Source organism: Phodopus roborovskii, unplaced genomic scaffold (genome assembly GCF_943737965.1).
Source record: "Phodopus roborovskii unplaced genomic scaffold, PHOROB, whole genome shotgun sequence".
In the NCBI taxonomy this organism is placed as follows: Eukaryota; Metazoa; Chordata; class Mammalia; order Rodentia; family Cricetidae; genus Phodopus; species Phodopus roborovskii.
This window is the reverse complement of record NW_026126651.1, coordinates 10,080,332-10,102,611: the sequence shown is the minus strand read 5'-3', so window position 1 is coordinate 10,102,611 and position 22,280 is coordinate 10,080,332.

The following is a 22,280-nucleotide window of genomic DNA, read 5'->3' as shown; positions in this document are numbered from 1 at the left end:
AACGTAGTTCATCAAATACCACACTGCTCGTTTCATGAAGCCAGCTAGCTCTCGTTGGTTACTGGCTTGTACACTATGTCCCTGGCTTGTACACTCATACTCCCGAGAGCTCGCTTGAAGTTTCAGTTGCGATCAGATAAGTTGAAGGTCAGTTCATAACAAAGGGTGCCCAAAGAGTGACAGCTTAAATCATTAAAGAATTCTTAAAATCTTCAAAAAGAGAACATCAAAGGGAAGGACAGATTCAGCCAACCTTTCTTATTTTCTGACCATACATAGCGACAGAGAGAGAGAGAGAGAGAGAGCAGAGGACGCGGACGAGGAGACCCTCCCCACCCCAGGGGACAAGCAGGAAGAGGCAGATTATATCAGACGTCAGAGGACATCAAAAGAATAGTATTTCAAGGATGGCGCGTGGAGTGACAGCTTTATTAACTAATAAAAGCCTCCACAATATCACACACATGAGTGAAAGGGTGACTTCTTTTTGACGGGAGGGAAGAGTATCTCCGGTCCGGGAGAACTTTCTAAGCGCTCAGGTTCTGTAGTGAGAACTGACAAAGTGAGTAGTGACACACACAGCTCCAGCTGCAGGTAAGAGCAGGCCTGGGTGTCAGTGGCGTGGCGGGAGTGGACCGCGTCCTTCTTGTCACTGCTCCCTGCAGCTCTGAGCTTGTCCTACCATGCCACGCTGGGCGTGGACTTAGAGTGTGGAAATTTCTGTGTCCTTTGAAGTGAAGGCACAGTCAGCCTAAAGCAGTTAAACATTGGAACACAGCTCAAGGGGTTCTTTATTCCCACCCCGACTCCATGCCCCCAAGGGCACATTCTGGACCTTTCTGTTAGAAACACTAAGGACATTCAAGCACATGGAAGGAAGGATACAAGGTGTATGGGGCTCCATGAGTTAAAAATACTCACCAAACAAGCCACATGACCTGAGCTTGGTCCCCCGAGCGTGCCCATGACAGAAGGGGAGAACTGACTTCTCAGAGTTATTCCTAGCCACGACGAAGTTCTCAGACACTGTTGCCAGGAAGGAGCTTGTATCTCTTGTGATTAGCAGAATACCTCTGGCCTTCCCCGGAGTGGGAAGAAGATGGGGAAGCAGCAATAGGAACTATCATCTTTACACTCAGCCTACACAGGGCAAGGGCAGTGTCTCTGTAACTTATGTCATCTATGTGTATACATCAACCCCAGATAAACTGTGCTGTAACAACTTCTCATAAGACAGTGGTTTGACAGGGTATGAACTCACTCATGAGTGGATATTAGACACAAAGCAAAGGGTAGCTGGCCTACAATCCACAACTCCAGAGAATCTAGGTAACAAGGAGGGCCCTAAGAGAGGCATAAATGGATTCCCTCCCAGAGAAGGAGAAATAGACAAATCTCCTGCGTAAATTGGGAGCACGAGGGGAGGAATATAGAAGAGAGAGAAGGAGTAAGGAGAGGGGGAGGAGAACATGAGGAACCGGGAAGGTCTAGTTGGAGGAAGGACAGAGAGGGAGAGCAAGGAAGGAGATGCCTTGATAGGAGGAGCTATTATGGGGTTAACAAGAAACCTGGGACTAGGGAAATAAATACCCAGGAATACACAAAGATGACCCCAGCTAAGAATCTAAGCAATAGTAGAGAGGTACCTTAACCGTGGTTCCCATATAATCAGATTGATGGCTATCTTACTTGCCATCAAAGGGCCTTTATCCAGTAGCTGATAGAAGCAGAAACAGAGATCCACAGCTGAGCACTGAGCTGAACTGCTGGAACCCAGTTGTAGAAAGGGAGGAGTGATGAGCAAAGGGGTCAAGACTATGTAGGGGAAACCCACAGAAATATCTGACCTGAACAAGGGGGAGCTCACAGACCACAGTCTGACAGCTGGGGAACCCGCATAGGACTGAACTAGGCCCCCTGAATGTGGGTGTCATCTGTGGCATGGGGGGGGGGCTTAGGCAGTCTATGGGGTCACTGGCAGTGGAACCAGTATTTATCCCTAGTACATGAATGGGCTTTTTGGAGCCCATTTCCTATGGAGTGGTAGCTTGCTCAGCCTAAATATGGGGTGGGGGGGGGAAGCTAGATCCTGCCTCAAATGATGTGACAGACTGTTCTCCCATGGGAGGCCTCACCCTTCCTGGGGAGTGGATGGGGGGGATTGTAGAGGGAAGTGGGAGGATGGGAGGGAGAGGAAACTGGGATTGGTAGGTAAAATAAGACTTTTTTATTTTTTTAAGATAGTGGTTTCAAATGTGGATGTTTTCTTAAGCAACGTCATGTCAAGTAGGGATCATGTTTCCATGCATCAGATTTCTCTTTCTTTCACTGAGTATTGTTATCCCCATGTGGTGTGACCCAAGCAAGGCCAAGCACTACATTGCTTCGTGACTGTTTCTCCGAGAGGGTCTTGCCCCTCATACCAAGAGGGTGCTTGCTGCTCTTTCTTCAGCCTGAAGGTGCAAGGGAGGCTTATGAAATTCCCTGGGGGAGACATGCTGCTCTCCTTAATAAACTAACTCCAGCTGACTCCACACAAGCATTGTGTATTATGCACACACATGCCTATCTCATACATCCTGTTACTTATGCTCAACTTCTTACAGCTCTGTGTATTCTAGAGGCGGAGAGTCCGCCACCAGGTTCCAACATGACTGGGTTCTGGTGCAAGCATTCTTCTGAGTTGTAGAGGTCCACCTTCTCGTTGAATCCTTAGCTGGTAGCCGAGAATAGAATGGGAAGCAAACTTCTTCTGTGCAGAACCAACTAAAAGTCATTCAGGCCAAAGTAAAACTCAGGATCTCAGGAACTGCTGTTGACATCTGTTATAAAGATGTCCACAAATAATATGAAAAAAAAAAAAAGAAAGAAAGAAAGAAAAAGATGGAGGTGACTAAATGGGTCCCTCTCACATGATTCTAAACCCCATGATACACAAGAGTCAGGGACATCTGGAGAGCAACTCCGCCTGAGGCCATTTTTGTTGACTCAGTGTGTATTCTGTGGAATCACATGTAACTGGTTGGTCTAGGGTTCTAGTTTCATTTCTGTCGCTTAGATGCACACCCTGATTAAAGGTCACTTAGGGAGAAGGAACTTACTCTGCGTATGATTCCATCGTGGCAGGTAAGTCATGGTTGTGGAGCTTGCAGCCGCTGGTCCTATCATGTCTTCAAGTCAACAGCAGAGAATGAGTGCATGGATGCTGGCTGTTTGCTTGCTTATGTTCAGCTCAATTTCTCTATTTATGTAGTGCGGGACCCCTGCCTGGAGAAGGTTCCACCCACAGTAGGATGGGTCTTTCCACATCAATTAACTTAATTAGGAAAATCCCCACAGACACGCCCACAAGCCAACCTAACACACAGTCCCTCATTAAGATGCTCTTCCTAAGTGACTCTAGACTGTGTCGAGTTGACAAGTAAAGCCGCTATCACAACAGGCAACTCAATTAGATTAAAGTCTCTTTCTTGGTGAAGAGCACATGAGTTTACAAGCAGAAGAAGGTGGAGAGGGGGATGAGCAGAGGAAAGGACACCCACAACCTCAGAAAGGCCCTAAAGACCCGTTATGCATCTGTGGTTTAGGACTCACTTGAGGATTCTGTTTTTATATACATTCAGTAAGCTACTCCCACTAATATTCAAACAACAGGAGACTGGCAACACAAGATTATTCAAATGACTCTGGGTTGGTTCCTCTTCTACCTGGCAAAGGAAACCCAGTGACTGCTGCTTGCAACTCAGCAAAGAGCATGAGTGCTAAGAGAAGCAGTGGTATATCTGAGTGATATTAGAAGGGAGCTTGGCTGGATTGCCCCGAGCCCCAGAGAGTCCCATGGATGAGACACTATAAACTGTAAATTCGCCGACAGAAAAACGAGGTTTCGTTTAAGTCAGCTATCCTGACTGTGGTGAGTCCTAGTCTGGGAGAGACTGAGAGGGGCTTGGGAGTTTCTGCTTGGGAGCAGCTGAGTTTCAGTGTCATGGGACACCCCAAGAAAGGTTTGGATGGAGTCAGGGTTAGCTGTTTGGGAGAATAGGAGTGAGGGCATTCCTGCAACAATAGGGACACCTGGCTATGGGTTGGGTGCTCCTCCCCCTGGGATTTCTAAGCCTCTAATGCAGAGGAAACTGGTGCCATAAACATCTCTACTGCAGGATGAGCTCCTCAGGTCTGCTCCCTAGCCCTTCCTTCTGGAAATACCTCTAAGGGGTGGATTCTGCTACCATCTTAACTAGCTTATTCTTCAGGTTTCATTCACTCATGTTTGAGGCTGCACGCAGCTTTCTGGGTACCATTGTCTCCAGCACCCAGTGTTCCCTGAGTGGACAGGGGCTGTGCTTGTGATCACCTATTTATCCCTGGTGGAGCTGCAGCTACCTATGACTGAGTCCACATAGGCCATCAAGCTTTTCTTTGTATCACAGATTGTTCTCATGTGTGGCAACAATGTGTGGCCCTCTGTTAGTGTGGTCTTGACTCTTATCCCTGGTGATGGATCAGACTCAAACATGTGTGTGTGTGTGTGTGTGTGTGTGTGTGTGTGTGTGTGTACTTGAGGTTTGCTCTTTGCCGAGTTGCAAGCAGCAGTCACTGGGTTTCCTGTCTATCCTTCTGGCCTGGCTACTGGCCAAATAGTGTTTTATTTATGAACCAATAAGAGAAACATATATACAGAAGAACATCCCCCATCAATCCTGCCTTTCCCCTCCAACTCCTCCCAACCCCCTTCTTTTCAAGCTCATAACCTCTTCTGTAGTTTTTATTGTTACACACACACACACACACACACACACACACACACACACACACACACACACAAAAGACTGGATAACCTGCCAAGGGAATCATCACTAGAAAGTAATGATTCTCTGTCCCTCAGGAGCCATTGGTTGTCTGTAGGTGGACCTTGTGAAAATTTCACTACCCATGTTCACTTGTAGACTACTGTTGTTTAGGTAAACACATCGTTGAGATTTTTATCTGTATAGCATCTCTGCCATGTCTAGAAGAGACTAATAACAGTCATCCTGGTTCTCTGACTCTTACATTTTTCAGTTCTTTCTTCTGACCCTTTAACCTTAGGTATATGGGTTGGTTGGTTGGTTGGTTCCAATGTAGATGCACCACTTGGACCTGGGCACACCATAGTAACTTATTCTTTGCATTGTGACCAGTTGTGGAACTCTAAATAGCCTCTCTCTGCTGCAAAAAGAAACTTGTTTTATTACGACTGAGAACCATACTTACCTGTAGATATAATGATAAGTGATTAGAATACAGTTGGAAATTATACTGGGTTAGGAAAATGACAATTATAGGTTCTCCTCTAAGATTTATCTCCTCTCCAGCCAAGGGTTTTTGGCTAGGTTTATAGTATCAGGAATGAATTACTTCCTACAGATCATACATACCTTAAGTCCAATTAGACAGATGTCAGTTATCCCCAAGCCAAAAGTGCCACAATTGCATACTGGGTCTCGATTACTGGGCCAGTCATTGTTGCATTTCACAGGAGTTACAGACAGGTAAGACTATTCATTGTGTTTCTCCTTTGGCAGGTTTCATAGCAATTTCTGACAGAAATTCACTCATCTCCCCACGCAGTTTTTCACTCTCTCCTTTCATAGCTCCTAGGTCCTAGTATCCTCCCTCTCTATAGGTTCTCCTATTCCCCATAGTCTTTTTCTACGTTCCTGGCTTCTGTTGTTACTTCAGGTTCTAAACTCAAATCTAGAGATTTTGCATTAGGATAAACAAATAAAGGGGAGCATGTGGCTGTACCTGACTGTATTGGGCTTTGGTGTTTTAGGGCTGGAATTTCATTATGTAGCCTAGTCTTAAACGTACTCCTAGGCTGGCCTTGTTTTGTGATCCTTTCTTCAACCTCCCAAATGCTGGAAATCACAAGCACGCACTATTACATCTGGCTCCGTTTGGTTTTTAAACTGAAATTTTTATTGAGACGGTCAGTGATTCGCATACAGTTTGAGAAATGAAACTGAATTTCCCTCTGCATTGCAAAACAAGTGGGTACAAATCACAACAGGACATTAATATTGGAGCCTATAAACCCACCAATCTTGTATTTCACAATTTTACACTTATTTCCACCCACCTGGTGTGTGCACATATAATTCCTTCATTTTTTGTCACACATGGTGATTCATGTGACTATCACCACAATTAAGACAGAGCACATATGTAAAAATTAAACGTGTCTTCAATGCTGCATGAAATACAATGATTGCACCTGTAATCTTGGGGGAGTGTGATTTTCCATCCATGTATATTGTGTAATATGCTCAGAACCAAAAGGCTCTTTCCCGTAGCTTTCCATGCCAACCAAATCCTGGCCTTACTCCTCACAGTCAGGAATCAGCTTTACGTTCCTCCACTCTTGTCTTTTCAAGAGTGTTACGTGAGAGGAATCAAACGACGTGTCATCACCAAGAGACTGGGCATTCGTGTCTGTGTCTTTGTCTGTTGAGGATAAACAACAACTTTTATTTGCTATGATCAAAGAGAAGAGGGACAATTCAACCATCCTGGCAATTTAGCTATATAGCCTGACATCTCTCTGACTGTCATCCACTGTAAATGCTTGCATTGTGTCTGGCCTGTCCCCCCCAATAACTGGACATCCTCCCCACAGCCCCTCAGGGCCTATCATCTCTGGGGGCCCACTCTCCTTCCAATGAATCCTTTTATTATGTTGAGATGGAAGTCTCTGCTAGAATTAGAAAGAAAAATACCAGCTGCTTTTGTCCTCCAAGAAGAACTTGTGCAGATTAATTATAGGCCTGCTGCCTCCTGCCCCCATGCGACTCAGACCACAGCACCCGCTCTACTGAGCTGAAGTATTCTTAGGATCTGGAATCTCCCCCTGGCTCTTGTCTTGCATTAAATGTCTTCATTACACCTATCTATTTTTGGGATAGCTTCCTCCCTGATCCCCAATTTCCAGCTAACCTCTCTTGCACAAAACAACCAAATTTATCACCCTGAAACACAATTTAAATAATATAATTTCCTTGCTTCAAATTTATCAGCGCAAGGCCTATACTATATGTAAATTACAGTCCAAATCCTTCCACCCAGCCCCAAAGGTCCTAAAGGTCTTCCTTTAGAAGGAAGACACAAAGCTAGATTTTCTTAGCTTAAGTGACCATGATTTCTGCAGCTGCAATTTAGAGAGAAGCCACAGCTCTGGTCCCTTAATTAACCTCCCAGCCACCAAACACCAAGGCAGTAACTACATTGCCTGATAAAGGTTCTGGGAACCCCAAATCCCATTGTTGCAAAATTCTAGCCCCTAAGGTAAGAGCAGTGAGGGTTGGGGCCTTTGAAGGGTGACTTGGTTATGTACATGGAGACTTCATATATAAGCTGTGATCATTTAAGGATGGGAGAAGGAGCTACCTTATGCCTTCATGGTGGGATGATAAGAAGACACATCAAAGATGGCGGTGTGAGACTAAAATCCAAAAGTTTTGCAGCTCTGGGTCTTACATTTAGTGCTTTAACTATATTCTCTTAGTTAGGGTTTCTATAGCTGTGGTCAACCACCCTGACCAAAACCAACTTGGGAGAAAGTGTTTATTTTACTTATACTTTCATTTCACAGTTCATCATCAAAGTATTCAGGGCAGGAACTCCAACAGGGCATGAACCTGGAGGCAGGAGCTGATACGAAGGCTATGAGGAATACCACATACTGGTTTGTTATCCCTGCCTTGCTTAGTTTGCTTGCTTACAGCACCTAGGACCACTGATCCATTTACTTTGAGCTGGGAATTCCCATATCAACTACTTATTAAGAAACTGCAGTAAAGAGTTATATACAGGCAATCTGATGGGGGCACTTTCTTAATTAAAAATCTCTCTTCCCAAGTAAGTCTAGCTTTCAGCAAATTGACATCCATTTTACTCTCTTTTGTATATTGTGCTGAATTCAATCAAAGTCATTTGAATTTGCATATCTATCTTATAGTTGTACTATTTGTCCTTTCCCTAATTTACAGTTCTGGACACCCAAATATTATAGGATCAGAGATAGGAAGCTTCCAAATGTTAGCTTCAAAGATCTGTTGTGCAACAGAATGAATGACTAAAGTCAGGTTAATAGAGAATTGGCTGGGCTCTGAAGAGAAGCAGGTTTGTAGAGCACCAGAAACCGTAAGGTGGGTGACAGGACAGAACTATGTGAGGAAAGGGAAGGACAATCAGCAAACGTAAAGAAGTTGGGCAAAACCCAGATCCAGCCACCATGACTGAGAGGAAGCTGAAGCCTCATGCAAAAGATAAGCCTGGTGTCCCCAGAGAAAAGACAATGACTGGAAGCCACACCCACGGGTCAAGCCTGCAATTTCTGTACTTCTCAAATTCAGCTGGGAATCTGATGAGACTCCTTCAAAGGAGATATGTATTGTCACTTCTGGTGACACTGAGTGCTTTGGTCGTGTACCATCTTAAGAGGGGACATGTGGCTGAAAACTGAGCTGGAGGTGTAACAACAGAGAACAAACATGTAGCAAAAGCTGGGGACATTGTGCCATAGCTCTGGGATGGGAGACAGTGGTGAGAAATCATGGGGATATGGAAGGACCAGATGCCAACACACTGAAAAGTTCGGGGGGCAGGAGGCTTGTCTTAGGCCATGAAGGGTATGGTGGCTGGCAACTCAACCCTTGAAGGCTAGGAGCTGGAGCCAGTCATGTGAGGGTGATTACAGAGTCTGGAGTCCTGGGTCTGGAGTCAGAACGTGGCGCCACCTGTTTTGGGCTTTACTGCCATGGAAACTAGAACTCTGAACCTCCAACAAATGCCTGGTTTCCACAGCCTTACATTTCCATCAGGGTATTGTATGGGGTGCAGAGCTTGACTACAGAGACTGGTACAGCTGTGTAGCCTTAGATGTTTTTTTGCTGCCCCAAAGTCCATAATGTATTGGGGAAACACTATCTCTATAGAACATTAGTCACTCAAGATATAATAACTAATGTGTCCTGGAAGAATGAAAGAAATTTCACATGCCACAAACTGTAAAGATAAGTGTGGCCAGTGCAGACTTCTGGTTTCTAAAGGAGAGATACTCTAAGAAAGAAAGAAAAGGAAGGAAGGAAGGAAGGAAGGAAGGAGGAGAGAGAGAGAAGGTGGAGGGAGGAAGGGAGGGACGGAGAAAGGAAGGAAGGAAGATAAAGTTCTGGAAGACAGGTAATATATAAAGTGTTTGGGTTCAGCAATAGCCAAAATAGTAAGATAGACAAAAATCTCAAACTTCAAGTAATCCCCACTGAGCTGGCAAGGTCCAGTTTTGAGCATCCCTAAAGAAACAATGTAAAATAATACTTCAATTATTTTCCAAGTTGCATTGTGTCATTGTGTTTCCTTTTCTCTTTAACCACATTGGTCACGGCTATCTTCCAATATCAGTGGTCTCAATTCTCTAATAAAAAGATACAGACTACAAAAATGAATGCAAGAATAGGATCTATCGTTTTGTTAGGTACAAGAAACATCTCAATATCAAGGATATACATTCCCTCGGGGTAAAGAGTTAGAAAAAGACATTCAAAGCAAATGAACCTAAGAAGCAAGCTCACATAGAATTGGTAATATCTAACAATTTTGACTCCAAACCAAAATTATTCAAAAGAGACGGGGAAGGACGCTATATTCTCATCAAAGGAAAAAATCCTCTAGATGACATTTCAGTTCTTAACATATATGTCTCTGACACAAGGGCACCCAAGAAGTAAGAAAAAAAAATGATACTGCTAAAACTTAAATCATATATTGACTCTCACAGACAGATAGTAGGAAACTTCAATATACCACCCTCACCAATGGACAGGCCATCCAGACAAAAATTAAGCAGAGAAATGCTGGAGATAACAAATGTTATAAGCCAGAAGGTCCTAAAACATATTTATAGATCGTTTCAACTGAACACAAAAGGATATACCTTCTTCTATACTCCTTATGGAGCTTTCTCCAAACTTGACCATGTACTCAGACTAAATAGATATAAGAAAATTCAAGTAACTCCCTGCATCCTATATGAACCAACATACAGCCCATTCAACAGTGACCAAACCAATTGAATAGACAGTTCAACTCAATTTCCTTTCAAAAGAAGAAATATAAATAGACAATCAATATATGAAAAATGCTCAACATTATTAGCCATTATGGACAGGTAAATTAAAATTACATTGAGATTTCATGTTACCTAAATTAGAACAGACACTGTCAAGAAAACTACAATAGACACTGACTAGGATTACGGGAAAAATAACCTCTCTTTACAGCTAGTGGGAGTATAATCTAGTACAGCCACTGGGGAAATAAGTATGGAGGTTCTTTAAAATTTAAAGACAAAAGTACCGTAAGCTCCAGCTGTGCTATTCTTAGATGTACAACAAGAGAAATCTATGCTAGCACACCACAGAAATATTTGTGTGTTCATGTTTACCATAGGGCAGAGTCTCTATTGAATCATTTATCTATACCAGTGTAGATTCATGGGTATTCATGCTCCAGTTTATAATTTGGTATAACTGCCTTTATTTTCTTTCTGCTTTGATCACAAAAAGATTGCTTGCTAAGCTCTCTCCTCTATCGTGGCAGAGCATCTTAATTGGGGCACCCCTTTTACTTTCATATGCTCTGAGATTCTCTAGGTTCACCATGTACATTCACTGTCCTGACCCTAGAATCAACCATTTCTCCAAAGAGCCTTGATAACTTCCACTGGAACCAGATGACAGAAACCAAGGTCTTGGCACTGACTGTGCTTGTTGTTACAGGGGATCATTTTGCAAGTTTTTTTTTCCCCCCACTTAAAATAATCTTCCTAGAATCTCAGTAGAGATATCTCAGTAGTGAAAAGCACTTGGCTCTCAACCATAAAGACTCCAGGTCCAAGGGATCTGGCACCCTCTTCTGGTCGCTGTGGGCATACACATACATATTTGAGTATGCTCTCACACAGATACATGTGTATGTATGCACAAATAACAATAACCCTTAAAATATTTTTTCTAAATACTATTTGCTCACAAGGAACTCAAAACAGAAATTGTTTAGATATTTTCAGCTGTCATTTATTGAATTATTAGGATATTTTTTTCTCTTGCTTTGCAAATCTGTACCATGATTCAATTTTCTTGAATTCTGACTCCCATAAATTCTAAGGAATGTCTGAGTTGCATTTCGCTTTTACAAGTGTTGACTTTCTTGCTTATGATTTATCATCTAATTTTAAAAGGCATCCAGTTTCTCCCTTGTAATGAACATCTTATCTTCATCACTACAAGGACATTGGTTTTTCTCAGAACTCTCTTGTTCAGTGATTGGAACTGAGGGAGCCACAGTACTGAGGCATAAGACATATCATGGCTTTGCACACAGGCAAAGGATTACATTCTGGATTGCCCCCTGTCGTTCTGGGTGAAGAAGAACTCTGGTCTGATCTTTCTGATGGAAGCACATTTAAAGTCTCCAGGGAATGTCTCATGAGGACCACATACATCTGTTTCTTGGGTCCTAGATGGAATTCCAAGAAGTTTGGGGTCTTATGAAAAGCATCCTTTTCCCTTTCTTGTTCTCGGGGCATTGTTTTTCTCTCCCTCACAAGCATTTTCACCTGCCCCTTTCCTTCAGCTTCTACTAAAACTTTGCCTAATTACTGGATGCACCTGCAAAGATTCTGTGGCTGACTTGCTAGGCACAAGGCTGCTCTTTGCAAATCAAAGAATGGCATTGCGCTTGTGCACCTGGATGAGTGAGAGCTTTGGGGGGGGGCAGCATTAGAGCCCAGTGAAAGTACCAATAATTACTCAGGATGGAAGTAGTCTATGCCAACTTTGGTAATATATACTACATTTCCCCAGCACACACGAAGTCAATGGATAGAAGAAGGTTGGAGAAAGGACAGATGTCACTTCATGTCTTTATCGGGTTTTGGAATTAACAGAGGGCATTTACTCAGGATGTTATCACCCTTTCTCTAATTTGAAGTCAGCAGATGCCGTGACTAGCTGACCGTTGACTCATCTCCTCTGTGCCACAGGCATACCAAGACTGGGATAGAGAGAGCACAGCCTAGTAGCACAGATCCACATCTCTATTGCTATGAGCCCCAGACTCAAGAGCCAATCCTAGCTTCTAGACCTTGTTCATGGCATCTGATCTTATAAAACAGAAGGAGCCAGACTTATTCCACAGGGGTATATTGTGGTGGCTGAATCTCAAATTATTTATCTAACAGTGGTTCTCAGCTTTTCTAATGCTGTGATACAGTCCCTCATGTGGCAACCTCCAGCCATAATATTATTTTATTGCTACTTCATGACTGTTATGTTGCCACTGTTATGGATGGTGATGTAAGTATCTGATATGAAGGGTATGATATGTGACCCCCAAAGGGGTTGTGATGCACAGGTTGAGGACCACTGATGCATAACCTTCAGCACCACTCCCCCACACACTTTTCATTGCTTATACGTGCTTCCCTGTTTCTGCTTTTATTTTAATGTAGCCACCACTGATGTATCTTTTTTAACTGAACGAAGGAAACCCATCAAGCAATCATTAGATGTACATTAGATGTGCCATGTCTCTTAGGTGTGAGCCTGCTGATCTGGTATTTAAGATCCATAAATTTCATGCCAGATACGACAGCCCCAAAGGGAAGCAGTGATTACCATGGCATTCAAAGACAGAACACCAAATGCCATCAGTTGAATGTCAACACTTGCAGTTTTAGCTGAAGGCAATTGGGTATAACCCATTTTTCTTTTTTAACTTCAGAATTAAAAACTAAGATAGGATGATATTTTTAATTTTAAAATGAAACCTAACGCGCTCCAGACATTTTAAAAAGAAACATCTCTATTTGTTGCCCACAACAAGTAGAGAATGAGAGTACTGATTTAGAGATCGCCACCAGGCTATACCTCCTCCCCTTTGATATCAGTGATGTGCATGAGTGATCAGCAAATTGTATTGGAGGTTGCAAAATGATCTCAGAAAGGATGGGTAGAAATCATAGTGTCGAGATGGGGATGGGTCCAGAAATGTCCTAACAAGGAATTGGCTGAGACTGGCAGACTGGCTCTCAGACCACAGCAAGAAGTCAGCATCCTCAGAAGGATGAGCAGAAGGGACCAGCTTCCTCTAGGCACAGAGTTAATATGGTCCTTGCCACATCTGATGTATTACCGCTTATCTTAAATTCAGCTAAGCACTCTATTATCTCTATAAGAGCTCACCTACAGCTAGAAGGAAGATCTCTCCAGCAGAATGGTTAAGAAAACACAGATGTTCCCAAGCCTGCAAAGATAGGCAGTAGTCGGACTGAAAGCTGTAGGGAGCAGAAACTGTTCACAGAGAAGGACCTCCTGGGATGCAATACCTGGAGACAGGGAGAAACTGTTGTTCCATCTGCCCCTAAGGTGCAACTTCCATTAAGAGAAGGCAAGCCTTCCTGCAGAACTCCACAAGAGGATCCCTTCAAGTCGATTTACTCTTTGGGAAAAGAGACTTGGTCTCCCCCTAGAGGCCAAGAAGGCTAACGGGTTGCGTTAATGGACGAGCAAACCCTTGCCTTCAATTTTCAGAAAGATGGGTTTCATCTCTTCCCCAATTGACAATAGATATGAAAGAGACTCTGCACATAGAAAGACAGGCATTAGTTATTTGTGACCGCTTGCCATTATTCCCCATCGCTTTGCTCACACATGGACCTGATCAAACACAATTCCTCCTGGTTCTTGTAAAGGCAAGCACATGCTGGTTCTTTAAGGAAGGCAGTAAGCTATAACTTACACATTATCACACTCAGTTGTGGTTACTATTACCATAACCACATTTATATACTCAGATGTTTCTGAAGTTCAGAATGCTCTTATCAACTCTGCTTCCAAGATTATATATATATATATATATATATATATATATATGCATATATATATTACACACATATATATTTAATGAAAATATTTAGAATATGAAATTGAAGATTGGTTTTTTTGAATTAATGTGAAGAATTGCATTGGAATTTTTATGGGAACTAACTGAATCTGTAGATTGGTTTTGATAGGATGGCCAGTTTCAAAACACTAATCCCACCATTCCTTGAGCACTTGAGATCTTTCCATCTTCTGGTGTCTTCTTCAATTCCTGTCTTCAATGTATTAATGGTTTTATAATACAAATCTTTCACATGCTTGGTTAGAGTCATCCCAAATGTTCCTTTTCTTCCATTTTGTTCGTTCTTTTTGAGGCTATTATGAATGATAGCTTTTCCTTATTTCCTTTTCAGTCTGTTTATCATTTGTGTATAGGAAGGCTGCTGATTTTGTATATTAATTTTATATCCTAGTACTTGTCTGAAAGTGTTTATCAGCTATATGAGTTTTCTACTGGATTCTTTTGAATGTTTATGTATAAAATCATATCACCTGCAAATAAGGAAACTGTGACTTCTATTCATATTTGTATCCCTTTGATCTCTTTCAGTGATCTTATTGCTTAAGTAAGACTTCAAGCACTATATTGACTAAGTATGGGGAGAGTAGACCACCTTGTCTTGTTACCAATTTTAGTGGAGTTGCTTTTAATTCCCCTTTGTTGAGAACAGAGTTGTCTCTGGGCTTGTTGTACATCATTGTTATCATGTTAGGTATGTCCATTGTATTCCAAGCCTCTCCAGGACTTTTACTATGAAGGGTGTTGGATTTTTCAAATGTCTTTTCTAAAATGTCAAAGGCCATCCAAGGAGATGATCATGTGGCCTTTATCTTTCAACCTGTTTATATGGTATATTATGTTTGATTTTTGCATATGGGACATTCCTGAATCTGTAGGATGAAGACAACTTAATTGTGATGGATAATCTTCTTAATGTGTCCTTGAACTTGGTTCACAAGTATTTGGTTGAAAATGCTTGTATCTATGTTCAAAAGTGAGATTATTGTATAATTTCCCCTTTTTATTGAGTTTTTATGTGGCTTTAGTATGTGTTAATAGTTACTGCATAAAAGGAAGATGTTCCTTCAGTTTCTATTTTTCAGAATAACTTGAGAAATACTGGCATTAGTTCTTCTTCAAAGATCTGGTAGAATTAAATGCTGACTTCATCTGACACAGGGTTCTTTTCCATTGAAAATTTTAAATTACTTCTTCTATTTCACTAGGCCTTATAGGACCATTTTAATTGTTTATTTAATCTTAATTTAATTTTAGTAGTTCACATAATGTCAAGAAATTAATCTACTAATTTTAGGTTTTCCAGTGTGGTAGAATACAGAATTTAAAAGTATGTTCTTTGGCTTTTAATTTCCTCAGCGCTTTTGTAATGTTCCCTTTCCCTTGCTACTTTTATTAGTGTGGATCTTCTCTCTCTTTCTTTTGATTAAATTAGCTGAAGGTTTGGCAACCTTGTTGACGTTTTAAAAATTGATTATTTGTTTCACTTTTTTTCTTTCTATTATTTTTGTTTCTATTTCATGGATTTTAGGCCTGTGTATATTTCTTCTATGAACTGTTTTGAGGTGTTGTTTCTTCTTGTTTTTCCAAGGAATCCAGGTATATCATGTTAAGTAATCAAAATAAGATCTCTTCAGTTTTTTTTTTTTAATGTAGACACTTAGTGCTGTGAACTTACCTCTTAGAACTGCTTCCATTATGTCCCAAAACAATCCTCAATAACAAGAGAACTGATGTAGGTATCATCATCCCTGACTTCAAAATGCTTACAGAGTAATAGTCATAAACACAGGGTAGCATAGCCATAAAACAGGCATGTTAATGAATGGATTAGAATTGAATACCCAGTCATGACCCCACACACCCACAGACCACTGGGTTTTCACTAAGAAGCATAAGTACACACTGGAGAAGGACAACATCTTCAGAAAATGTGCTTGTGAAGCTGAATGGCTGCATGGATAAGAATGCAAATAAGTCCATTTTTTTTTATTTTTTATTTATTTATTTATTTTTTTTGCCTGCACCATCTCAACTCCAAATGGATCAACATGAGACCAAGCTGATAGAAGAAAAAGTAGGGAACGGGTTTGAACTTGTAGGCACAGGAAGGACTTACTGAAAAGGACTCTGAAAGCGTAGACACTAATACCAATGACTAAAACATGGGAACTCCTGAAGCTGAAGAGCCTCTATACTGTAGAGGATATACTACCAACACTAAGAGACAATGGATGACAGCCCAGACAATTATACCCAGCAAAGCTTTCAATCACTATGGATGAAGAAAATAAGATATTCCGTGACAAAACCAAATTTAAACAATACATATCCACTAATCCAGCACTACAGAAAGTACTGGAAGGAGAACTCCAACCTAAGGAAGTTAACTACACTCACAGAAACATAGGCAATAGATAATCCCACTTTACCAGTATCCAACAGAAAAAGCAAGGTAAATCCACACACAATACCACCACCACTACCAAGCCAAAACAAACAAGAGTTAACAATCAACAGTCCTTAATTTACTTCAATATTAATGGTCTTAACTCACCTGTAAAAAGACACAGTAGAGCAAAATGGATACAAAAAAAAAGAAAAAAAAATAAGAATCCATCCTTCTGCTGCATATAAGAAACACTTAAACTTAAAAGACAGATGTAATCTCAGAGTAAAGGGTTGGGAAAAGATTTTCCAATCAAATAGACCCAAGAAACAAGCTGGTGTAGCTATCCTAACATTTAACAAATTAGACTTCAAACTAAAATCAATTAAAAGAGATGAAGAAGGTCATTTGATATTCATCACAGAAAAAAAATCCAGCAGGATGAAGTCTCAATTCTGAACATCTATGCCATAATACAAAGGCACCCACATACGTAAAAGAAACATTGCTAAAACTCAAATCTCACATAAAACTTCACACACAGTGGGAGACTTCAACACCCCACTCTCACCACTAGACAGGACCACCAGACAGAAACTTAGCAAAGAATCAAAAGAACTAACAGAAGTTATGAATCATTTGGGTTTAACAGACATCTATAGACCATTCCATCCAAACACAAAAGAATATGCCTTCTTAGCACCACATGGAACCTTCTCTAAAATCCAGCACATACTCTGTAACATAGCAAACCTCAACAGATACAAAAATAAATTGGAAGAACCCCTATATTTTATCAGACCACCATGCTTTAAAGTTAGTATTCAACAACAGCACAAACTGCAGAAATCCTGCAAAATCATGGAAATTTAACAATGCACAATTGTGCCATTCATGGGCAGGGCATCAGAAGGCTGGCTCCTTCCTTTCCTTTGCTTGCTCTTTCTGTTGGGTCAGCAGATCTGGTAGGGAGAGCAGGGAAACGCTCAGGTGGTTCTTGGTATTGTCTGTGTAATTGTTCCCCAATAAACACCCATTTATCATTTATCTTGGGTTTAGTGATATAATTACATCCTTGCCTTCAATTGGCACTGAGGGGAACTGGGAGGAGGTGTGGGAAGAGAAACTAATCATGATATAATATATGAGTTAAAGAATCTATATTCATTAAAATGGAAAATAATTTAAAAATCATAAAATGTAATAAAATATTTGAAGTAAGTTGTCACTGTCAACCTACATAGATAGATAAAATGGTCACATGTCTGTTAAAAATATACATGCCCATTTTTATTACTTCCTAAAGCACATAACAGAAGAGCTATTTGCATAACGTGTCCAAAGCACTAGTTAGTGTAAGTAATCTAAAGTTATATCATATCCAGAGGTTATGTGCATGTGCTACATTACTTCATGTGAAGAGCTTGAGCACACGGAGATTTAAGTAGCTTCTGGGCTTTCTAAGAAGCAATTAATCACAGGAACCCAGGGACTATTGTGTTTAGAAATGAAAGGCTGTGGTGTTCCTGAAAGTGATCAAGCAAGGTATTTTGATTCACAGTAAGCAATGTTGTCCTCCAGCTTCTCGCCTACAGAATAAGTGACATCTATTAATTCCAAGGAACATCAGATACCACTTGAAAAACAGAAGCCCGCTGTGCAGTCTTCAGTGCCATCAAACTGTAGAAATCCCGCCTTTCACATGTCTAGAGACAAATACAGAGACCCAAGGAAAGAACCTTCATCATAGCAGACACAAGACCTGAAGAGAACATGCTCTGTCGGGGAGTGCTAAGCCACAACGAGAGAGACAGATGTAAGACACACTTATCCCTAGAACAATAGGACATCCAGTCAGAATCTAGGGTGTCCAAGAAGACGGGGCTGGTATTAGATATTCTGTGTTCAGAAAGATGTAGGTGAAAGCAGAATTAAGGAGACTGGCTTTTGGGAGTGTGGGTTCCAGACCTTAAATCTAGCTGTGTCTTGTAGTGTCATAGTAAGTGTGCTGTAGGGCATCTCTAAGGACCCATCTGAATTTAAATGTCTAGGGAGGAGAGCCAAGAGTCAACCAGCAAGCCAAACAGGTTTGCCTCATTATGAGCACACCACATTCTTTCAATACTGATTTTTTTTTCAAGGTGCACTCATTCCCAGAGTTGGCAAGCAAACTATAAACTGAACAACTTAAAACAACAGTTGTGTAGTCTTTCATAGTTCAGGACACGAAGAGCCCCAAATTAATGGGTAGGCAAGACTGGTTTATCCATGAAGCTCTGAGAAACTATTTTGTGCCTATTTCTGCTTTGCTGCAATCCTTGAGTTTCACTGGTCTATGAATGCATTTTTGCAGTCTTTGCTTCATCTTCATGTTCACAGTCCTCTTTCATCTGCAGAGACTACCCAAGGGAAGGTCACATACTGAGGACTGAGGGACATGTATTTCAGAAACCAGTATTTTATCCTCTTCAATGAAATTCAAGTTCAGTATAAATTTCTGAGAAAAGATAAAAGTTCACAAGCAGGGAAGACACTGGCATTATAAAATGGAAGGGAATTATAATTCTAGATGGATGGAATCCATCCATCATTGTATCATTCACTTTTCAACCATAACTAGACTCTTCACTGAAAATACACTTATAGGCATTATAGAATTTGCAGCTTTTAGGTTGAATGACATTGCTGTACAGGAATCAGTAATATATAAAACACAATATACATACATATATGAACCAAGTACATACGGTGGACCCATCCATCTTGTAATTAATTCCAATCTCAGTTCTTCCTCCTATCCCTCTTCCTGCCCCTTCTTCCCCCGCCAAGAACCATTGCACCCTCATCCACTACTCCCAAAGGGTAAGTTCTCTCTTATGGATAGTCAGCAAAGTCCATGGCTATATATAACGTGACTCAGATAAGTCAAGAACAGACTAAGTTGAGACAAACTGATTCAGCAATTTCTTTCTCAGCCTTCAGAAGTATGGTAGGCTTGGTGTGAAATTTGACATTTAATAGTACAGTGCAGTATAGGAAGCATGAACAGTTCATCTGAAAAGATATTAGCAGTACGCATATTCTGCTCACTTTATGCACAGTTTGACCATGAGGACACACATGCAACAATAACAAACATTTACAGGTTCTCAGCAATGTTGCTAAGTATGTTACAACTTTGTCTAGGTCCTTGTGGCATTCCCTCATTGGAAAACAAGTCTTATTTCCATATTTTCGAACTCCAGCGCTCCTGATTTGCTATTCCTGATTGTGAAACATGTCGGTCATTTTTCCAGTGACTTTACCCAGAAACTTCTGGCTCATGTGCTGGACAGATTCCTAGCATTGAGGCGTTGGGGAATCTGGGGCTGGTTTGATTAGTCCTTGATGCCCTTCTGTATCTCCGAGGCCACACCATAGCCATGTCAGGAGCCAGAGACCTGCTTATGGAGGGCCACCATGGATGAATTCCATGCTAACGTCTTCTTAGCTCATCTTCCAACATGAGCTGTCTCCAGGAGAGAAACTTGACCATATTGCTGTTGCTTAATATTTGACAGTGTTTATATCACTGACAGAAATTTCTTAACCCATTGTCTTTATTTCTTTTCTTGTTGCTGTTAAAACAAAACAAAACAAAATAAAAACCAAATGCCCTGACAAAAGCCACTCCGGAGATAAATGGTTTATTTTGTTTCATAGTTTGAGGTTAAAGTACATTATGGTAGGAATTTAAGACAGCTGTCACATTGCATCCAGCCAGGAGATGGGGGAGGTAAGTGGTACTTCCTCCATTTTATACAGTCTGGAATCCCTGGCCAAACAACCATCATACCCACCATGACTGATCTAAGTGTGATTTTAGCCCAAACATGCCAGGCCCCACCATACATCCCCAGGCTACTAAGTACTTGGCATCCTCCTCCTCCTCCGGGACACTGATGGGATTCTTAGCCCAGCTTCCTCAGGGTCTCTCCTCTTAAACCCCATCACGACATTTGGTTTGGTTCCTCCACCCCAATAGTGAGCCCTCGCCCTTGTGTGTAGCTTTTCCATGAGTGCTTTAAAGAAAGGGGAGAGTTAGAAAGGCTGTGTGTCTGTCATGCAAGTGTCATGCAAGAAGTTCATGGCTCTTAATGTTTGAAGAAGATCTTTTGATTTGCCCATCTTCCTCTTTGAGGATCAATCTCATTTTCACGAATTTAACATACTGGCTTTATAGAGGCATAGCCATTGCTTTCCTGTTTATTCATTAGATATCCATCTTTGTCTGCCTATTGTTTTTGTTACATTTACATATCTGCTATTGGCCAGTCATCTCTGTCCACCCAAATATCTCTTCTGAAGCATTTGGAAATAACTTGCTGACCCACTAACACTAATCACAGATGCCTTTATTAGAAACCACTCCCTGAGCCCATTCCACATAGAGTGATACTCTCTCAGTCTAGACACACTGGGGGAGGGCTTAGTCCCTGCTCCAAATGTTGTGACAGACTTTGAAGACTCCCCACGGAACCCTCACCCTCTCTGGGGAGCAGAAAGGGAATGGGATAGGGGGTTGGGCATGGCAGGGGAGGAGGAGAGGGAGAGGCAACTGTGATTGACATGTAAAACAGGCTTGTTTCAAATTTAAATTAAAAAGGGAGGGCAGGAAGAAACTCCTTCCCAAGTGTGCTTCCCCTTTCCTACCCCTCAAAGTAACCACTGCTGTTAATTTCTAGTTTGTATCACCAATACTTTTGCAATAATAAATGCATTTTCTAAAGGCTTTATTGACAGTCATCATAGTTTTTCTTTTGTCTTATTAGTATAATCATTTTCTTATTGAGGCCAGCCTGTAGGAGAAAGACCACTCAATCACGGAACATGTGAAAATACTTACTTTCTTTTATTTAGGGGATTTTAAAAATCTATCTCATCACATATATAGGAAATACAATTGTCTATTGGTACCTCAGGGGAACTGATGCTAAGTCATCCCTTTCAACAATACCCAAACTCATAAATACCCATTTCCTTGTGTAAAACGGTAAAATATTTACATGTGATCCACCTATGCCCACCTGTATTCCTTACATCATCTCTAGATGAACCAATCCCATACAAATTACATGTAAACAGTTGTTACAATTTTACAAAGTAATCAGGAAAACTAATTTATTTTCACTTGTTTTCTTTCTGATCTGTTGAATCCACAGATACAGAACCTTATGGTATGAAGGGATGACTGTGTGTGTGTGTGTGTGTGTGTGTGTGTGTGTGTGTGTGGTGTGCATGTGTGTGTAAATACATATATATGAGAAGAGAAAATATGAGAACAAAAATATTTACAATGTTCATGCTCCTCCAGTCCGTGAAAGTATAAATATTGGCTTGTTTGAAACAGATGGTTTATTGGTTACAACACTACAGTAGTTTGCATACAGATGCAGAACCAGATAAAGCCATGTTTTGAAGTTATTTGAGATTGATTTGAAATTATATCTAATCTTTTTCATAAAATAGATAAACTGAGCCCTTTAAGCATCGAGACAGGAAGCAATCTTTTGTGAGCATTATGACTTCCCTCACACTGAACACATAGTGCGAATGCTGGCCACTGTTACAGTTGTTGAGTGAGAAGAGGGGGTTCTTCCAAAGAGGTAGGCACAAAGAACTAATGATTTCTGTAGTTAGTGCTTCTTGAGATGCAGATTTAACCAATGGTATATAATAAACATAGGAGCAATAAAGCAAATTGCTGAGTGATGTTGCCAAGCAACCCAGGGAAGGTGGTACATCCTTCCTCTAGCACCAGACTATTATAGTTGCTGAAGAAACTTATTGCACATGCTTGGAACACAAATGGTGAGGTATGGGGTGAAATTCTATAATTGAAGCCAATCAGAGA